Genomic DNA, 7,541 nt, shown 5'->3' with positions numbered 1-7,541 from the left:
AAGACCTCATTGGGGTTAGGTGTAATTATTCTCTTTGTCATGACACTTAGTATTTGTATGTATCCAAGCAGAAAGCAATTAGTAAGTAACATCCAAGCCTAAATAACTTGGAAACAACCAATTTAATCTTCACCAGATCTTTTTAAGAAAACTGGATACTGTCCAGAGAATAAGCATCTGTCATTAATATCCAAATATCTTTTCCTTTCTCTAGTCTGTTCTCTACAGTACATCTAGTCAGAAAGAAAGAAGAAATCCTGAAATAAACCCTATGTTTTTAATTCTTTGTGTCTTGATAGATTTCATCTGGAAACGTGGATCCAAATCATTGTTTAGTTGTAATTCTCTCTGCTCAACCCCCCCCCCCCAAAAAACAGCCTGCTTCATGGGGGCAAAATGAAATGATTTCATATTTGCTTCACTGAATTTCCTGGAGAACGGTAGTAGAGTGCAAATACAATGAACTGAGTAATCCGAAGCATTTGTTGTAAGTCGTGTTTATTTTGACAGCATTCGGTGTACAATACAGCATTTAACACATTAGAAAAGCCAGCAGCAAATGCCTTGATATTTATTTATTTATTTATTTATTTATGAGACTTATATACCGCTTTAAGTGCAAGCACTCTCTAAGCGGTGTACACCAGTAAGCAATGTATATATATATATATTTACATTGCCCCCAACAATCTGGGTATCATTTGGAAAAGCATGTACCCTTAAAAAAAGGTAAAAGTTTCCCCCGTCCAGTCATGTCCGACTCTTCTCTGTTTCCTAGCCGAGGGAGCCAGTGTTGTTCAAAGACATTTCCATGCTCATATGACCAGCATGGCTATAAGCAAGACTCACAAAATGCTGTCACCTTCCCACTGAAGTGGTACCTATTTACTCACATGTGTATGCTTTCGAAATGCTTGGTGGGCAGGAGCTGGGGCAAATAACAGGCGCTCACCCGTCACGTGGCCCTTAGGTCTTGAATCTGAGCTGTTAACTTTACAGCCGGCAAGCCCAGCGTCTTAACCCGAGCCATTGTGCCCTTCATGTAAAGCAAATAAATAAAAAAAATAGTTGCATCTATATGTCCTTCCTCAAAGTAAGTGATTGATCCAGCATCTAGAGCTGCATAGGAATAGCCTAACCAAGCAGTCTTTGGGGCATCTTTTCCTCAGTCAACAGTTGAACAGTTGCTTTTCTGCTTACCTGTTTTAAGATGCTGATAAAGCTGAAGTTACCTGTTCAAGGTACAGGCATTCACATTGGGAGCTCTTCAGGGTGATCTCATCTCTGTAGGAAACCTTGTCCCAGTTGGTGCCTTCCAAATGCACTGGACTACAAGTCCCACCCTTCCCAATTGTGTGTCAGAGGTGATGTAGACTACTGTTCATGTCATCTGGGGGGTTTCAAGGTTAATGATTGTTTTCAGCTAACCTAAGGTGTCAAATCTTCCAACCTCATTCATGTAGTACAGGCAGTCCCTGCCTTACAACCACAATTGGGAAGAGAATTTTTCCATTGTTAAGCAAGGTAGTTGTTGAGTGAGTTGTGCCAATTTTACAACCTTTTTTTTCCCCACGGTGTTAAGTGAATCCCTGCTCCTTGTTAAGTGAATCCAGCTTCACCAATTGAATTTGCTTGTCCGAAGACAGCTGGGAAGGTTGCAAATGATGGTCACTTGACCCCAGGACGCTGCAATAGCTGTAAGTACATGCCTGTTGCCTAGTGCCCAAATTCTGGTCACAGACTGTGAGGATGCTACAACAATCATAAGTGCAAGAACCAGTCATAAGTAACTTTTTTCAGTGTCACTGTAACTTCAAATGGTTGCTAAATGAATGGTTTTAAGTCAAGGACCACCTGTAACAACAGGAAAGACACAGCCTTAGATAAAGACTCAGCCAAATTAACCAAAAACTAAAAAAGGCCTAGATAAGGAGTGGGGAATTTTTGCTTTTCCAGAATTTCTTGAATTACAACTCCTGGTTTTCCTCTCCATAGCTGTGCTGTTTGGGATGAAAAGAATAGTAACTCTGCAAAATCTAGAACAGTGACAAATTCCCCATCTTTGTACCAGATAGACAATCCTGTAGACGTCCTCTTCTTGGGAATAGCATTACGTCTTGAAAGCAGTCAAGGAATTTAATACAAAAAGATTGCCTTGTGCAACTGTAATTTTGCAGCACGGCTAGAAGTTGTCATGTTCTGTACAGCTGTCACTCAAGAAATGCTTCTTGGAAGCAGAGCCCTATGGACCAACAATAACAACAAAGGATAAAATAGATTAGCTGCCAGAAGAAATCTACGATAGGAAAAGTCACATATTTAAGCACAAATGTTACGATCCCTCTGCAGACTAAAGGAATTTAGAAATAGATCTAGGATGCTCCCAATACTTCCTAAGATACATCTTTAGAGTTGCAGCCCTATCTATCCATCAAAAAAATGCAAGAAAGGATATAGAATTTAGAATTTTAACAATCAAGTTTTGAGCACTTTCAACAGCAAGGCTGTATGGAAATACACGCACAGTGATGGGAGAGGAAGTTGAGCGTGATTCTTAGCAGTTAGGAGAAACACTTGAGTACTTCATATTGTTCTGCCTTAAGCCTAGCTGAAGCCAAGAGCTAGGCAACAAGCAAAAATAATTCTTTTTCTTTTAAATCAGAAATGCATATGCAAAATTTTTTAGTCTTTTCCTGAGAAAGAGAGAGAGAGAAATGCAGCTTTTCTTGGCACAGTCTTAATAGTCTTGGCAGAGAATATTTGCACAACCTTGTTCAGAGGAACATACCTCAGCTCCGAGTTCATAAAAATGAAACCAGCTGAGATATAAACTGTTGTACAGTAGCTCTCAGGCAGAAAAGGCCTTCTGGTGTGTATGTTGGACTTGATAGAATCAGGTCAAAGAACTCCGTCTCTGACACTGGCTAACCTCTTCTGGGGAACACCATGTGCACATCAAAACCCCGTGTGCATGGAAAAGACATTTGTTCAGCAGGGCGCCTGGCAAACTTCGGGGTCTATAGTATAAAGGTTTCAGAGCTCCACAATGTACTCTTAAGAAAGCTGCCAAAGTTTGAGCAAGTCCAATATGGTAGTTATGTAAGAGATCTGGCCTACTCTGGATCTACAATATACCCATAATGTTGATATATACCTGATGTTGCAATATTTTTTTCTTCTCCTTTTTCCTTACCGTGCGTCCTTCCTTTCTTTTGCTTACTGTGCCTTACTTCTTTTTTTTTTGCACTTTGCATAGCGCTGCTTACTATAAACAGGAACAGCATGATCGGTATGCGTGCATATTTACATTCAGCGCAGCGAAAAACTCACGACACTCTTTAATAAATATTGTATCTGTCTGTTCAATAGAAGCATGTTGCGGAGAGGAAGTGCCTGTCACAAACAACAACACAGAAAAGCAAAAAAAAAATAAAAATTCAAATCTGTTTGATGCTGTGTACGGATTGGAAGGGGTTGCAATTCTTCTTTGACCACAACTGAGGATCCTTGCACCGTCGGATGGAAAGTGATTTGCCCCCAATGGAAACTCACCTTTGAAAATCTTTCTTGACTGCGGAGCATAGTTGAACATTGCAAGGAACAATAAGGATTTTTAGGGGCATTATGACTGGGTTAGTAAAACACAGCTGCCCCTGAAAGTCCCTCATTTTTCTTGCTGTCTCACACCGTCTTCCTTTGGGTTCCCGGAACCAAGAGTGGTGAACCCCTTTTTGCACAGATCAGCATGCTTGACAAAAATCAACAGACAGACCCCTCTTTTTTTTTAAACCACTGTCTATCAGTGTTGAACAATCAGTTGCAACATGGCGAAAGCAGGCAAGCACAGAGATGTTTTTATTTGCCCTTTCGGATCCCATCCAAGAAATCCACATGTGTTGTTTTTGCTCTTCTGAGTGAGCAAACAATCACAGATAATATCAGAGACTATTACATTCTGCAGCATATAGAAGCTCTCAGGAGACTGATTGTCAATTGCTCTTGAGCAATTGAAGCCAATTTAACATCCTTCAAGCTCAGACTAGTGCTGCTAAACCAGCTTTCTAAAACCCGGTGCGCTTCAATTATGGGCCACGCTGGCCAGGAAGGACGTGAGTTCGGCTTCACTGAGGAAGACATGCTGAGCATTCAAATCTTGCTGCAGAACAACACTCCTTGATAGCCAATACTTTCATTTCACTATATGACATACAGCAGTGGGGTCCCCAACCTTTTTGGCACCAGGAACCGGTTTTAGGGAAGACAATTTTTTCACACTTACAATAGTTTTTCGCACTTACAAGAGTTGCAGGATTCCCAAGGTCATGTGATCAAACACTTGGCAACTGGCATGTATTTATGACGGTTGCAGAATCCCGGGGTCATGTGACCATCTTTTGCAACCTTCTAACAAGCAAAGTCAATGGGGAAGCCAGATTCACTTAACAACTGTGTTACTAAGTTAACAACTGCAATGATTCACTTAACAAATGGGACAGGAAAGGTTGTAAAAAGGGGCAAAATTCGCTTAACAAATGTCTCACTTAGCAACAGAAATTTTGGGCTCAATTGAGGTCATAAGTCAAGCACTATGTATATTTGGTTCAGGGCTAGCATATGGGCTGCTCTCTGTTTTCCTCCCGTTTGTTTTACATTAGACCCACAAGGCTGCGGTCAGCATCCTCAGAAACTCTATGACCACTGCTCAACAAAAAGCATGAAAGGATACTAGACGCTTTGCTAATCATCCATTAGAAGAAGAAATGGAGTAAGAACTCCTTCCCGGAAAGATGTGGCTAGAGCAGAAGAATCCTCAGCTGACAGACAACTTGTGATTCTTCAACTTCCAGAGGGCCCGCAAGGGTGTCACTGAAACCACAGATCGTGAGCAAGGCCCAGAGGAATGGGAGGGGGGGGTGTGCAGAGAGAGAAGTTAAGGAGGACTTTTGGGGAAAGCCAAGTATTGCTAAAATAGCCACTGATCGATTTAAGGGGAACTGTTCCACAAACTTCTCAACTTCTGGAGTGCAATTTAAAGATGATTTAAGACAATGAAGTCTGTCCTTCATTAGACACCATTTTAAACATTTTTATACAAATATTTATAAAGAATTCCAAATGGTTTTCTCCATCTTAAAAGTTATTCCCTCTTCTCTTTCACATTAGGCGGTGTGTGTGTGTCTTCCAAAGTGTTTTATTTTAAATGACAAGAAATACCTTTACTGGCTCAGAAATGTGTGTTTTTAACCTCTCTGCAAATACTGCATGACTCACACTCCATCCAAAAGCAGAGACATCCATTTTCACAGAAGTGAGGAAAGGCCTGTGGCAGATAAGCCAGAGGCAGAAACCAGAGGGAGGCTTGAGATTTATTTAACTTTCTCATTCCCTCTTTGGTTTCCTCGTTACTTCTCTTCCCACTAATTCTAATATCTAATGAGTTACAAATTCCCAAATTCTTTGCTCTCGGCCCTGCTGTCTAGAGCAGGGGTCTTCAAACTTGGCCCATTTGAGACTTGTGGACTTCAACTCCCAGAATTCCTCAGCCAGAATGCCTGGGAGGAGGAATTCTGGGAGTTGAAGTCCACAAGTCTCAAATGGGCCAAGTTTGAAGACCCCTGGTCTGGAGTAATAAGAGCTGTAGCTGAGCTCTGTAGCCGTTACAGAATTTTAAAAACAAAGTATGGAGAGTTATGCCATCCCCTTGGAGAAACTTCTCATAATGTATTAACCTCCTTGGACAGCAAGCCTTCCTGCTTGATCTCTGAGCAAGAGGATCCACACCTGAGGTACAACCACAGCAATTAGAATTGCAGCCTAAAGCCGCCAGGCATCCATCCATTCAAAGCCTTGAACTGGGCTGCGGCCCTAATTTTAATAAATGTAAGAATTTCAATACAGGACCAACCCTTTCTCGTCCACAACTCTGCTCTCTCCCACCATCTTGCCATGACGGCTATCATTCCTTAATGGATGGTTCACAAACTAAATGGGACACCTGTCTAAAGTTTCCTTAATGGGAAGCTGCCAGAAAGCCATCTGCAAATGGCTCTGAATTACTCGTGAGGGGAAAAAAAAACCAGGGTACAAATAGAACAATGATTCATGACTGTCAAGAAACAGTTGCAAAAAAAAAAAAAAAAGGTATGTTAAAAAACACCATCCATAAATTCATAGCAAGGCAAACAGCTGAGCCACTCTTATATAAAAGAATGGGAAGACTTTGCTTTTCTCAGGAGGGAGAAAAAAATTTAGCCTGAAATATCTCTGGGAGGTGGATTCTTTTAAAAGCTACTGTTCTGGCCTTCCCATTGAAACACCACATTCAAGACAGAGCAACAAGAGATTTCAACTATGGTTAGCCCTGACAGCTGTTTCATTCATTAAAAAGAAGGAAGAATCCATCTAGATGTAATGAATGTGAAGTGGATGTTCACACTCCCCAGTTATTATTACATTACTTCTAGGGTGTTCATGTTTGAATGTTAAATTGGGCCACATTGTCTTTTTTCCCTTTTGTTATAGCTGCCACAGATGAAGAGAGATGTATCAGCTTTTTTTAAAAAAACAAGCAACTTTCTAGGACAGAATGATTTGATGGGGGGGGGAATTGTTCAGAGGGTCAGGCATGTTGATCCCTTTAGATCTGGTTTCAAAAGGGGGGGGGTCAAAGAGGACTTGAAGCTGCTCCATTTTTATTATTGGAAGAACAGAGAGAATAGATGAGTTTTACTCACCCGGGGAACAGTCTTCCCACATTTGGATGAAATAGCAATAGCACTTAGACTTATATACCGCGTCATAGTGCTTTACAGCCCTCTCAACATAATTTTAAGCTATAGCAAGTGATTCCAAGTTTCCCTGCACACTTTTTTTCTATGAATATAAATTCCCAATGTTCTTTTTCTTCTGCCAGAGATAATGTGAGAATTCCACCAGACTGGAAAATCTAATTAAGTTGGACTGGCAAGAAATTGTTGGGTTCTTCCTCCTAGATGCCTCCTAAGTTTAGCTATGGAAATATCGTGAGCATTTGCCAGTGAAGAAAGGCTGGGTATAAGTCAAAAATAGTTAGTCCTGACTTATGACCACAGCTGACACCGGAATTTCCATTCCTAAGCAAGGTGGTTGTTAAATGAGTTGCACCCGATTTTCCATGGTTGTTAAAGTGAATCACTGCAGTTGTTAAATGAATGACATGGTTATTAAGCGAATCTGGCTTCTCCCATTGACTCTGCTTGTCAGAAGCCAGCTGGGAAAGTCAGAAATAGCAATCACATGTCCCTGGGAACGTTGCAAATTTTGATCACGTGACCGTGGGATGGCGGGGATGGCAGTCAGTGTGAAGACTCATCGTAAGTCACTTTTTTCAGAACTGTTGTAATTTCAAGTGGTTGTAAGTTGAGGACTACCTGTAATAAGTAAATACAAAAAAATACATCCAATATGTACCCTGATTATGATTGTGTTCAGGACAGCTAACATTATCAAGGAAATTGAAGAATGATTAAAGGGAGAGGAGGGAACAAGGTTATGATTAAGTG

At 40.9% G+C, this 7,541-nt stretch overlaps 1 long non-coding RNA gene across 1 annotated transcript in view; it reads right to left on the bottom strand.

The window, feature by feature from the left end:
• Positions 1-481: 481 nt before the first annotated feature.
• The window catches only part of LOC120308092, a 55,159-nt gene continuing 48,099 nt past the window's right edge, over positions 482-7,541 (bottom strand). The window contains exon 2 of the long non-coding RNA XR_005556743.1: positions 482-3,393. This is a non-coding gene — a long non-coding RNA (uncharacterized LOC120308092). The remainder of the gene's footprint in view (positions 3,394-7,541) is intronic.

The sequence above is a fragment of the Crotalus tigris genome, unplaced genomic scaffold (assembly GCF_016545835.1).
Source record: "Crotalus tigris isolate CLP2741 ecotype Arizona unplaced genomic scaffold, ASM1654583v1 scf7180000017865.1625608, whole genome shotgun sequence".
Taxonomy (NCBI): Eukaryota; Metazoa; Chordata; class Lepidosauria; order Squamata; family Viperidae; genus Crotalus; species Crotalus tigris.
Note: the sequence above shows the minus strand (reverse complement) of the source record. Positions and strands in the feature narration are given on the sequence as shown.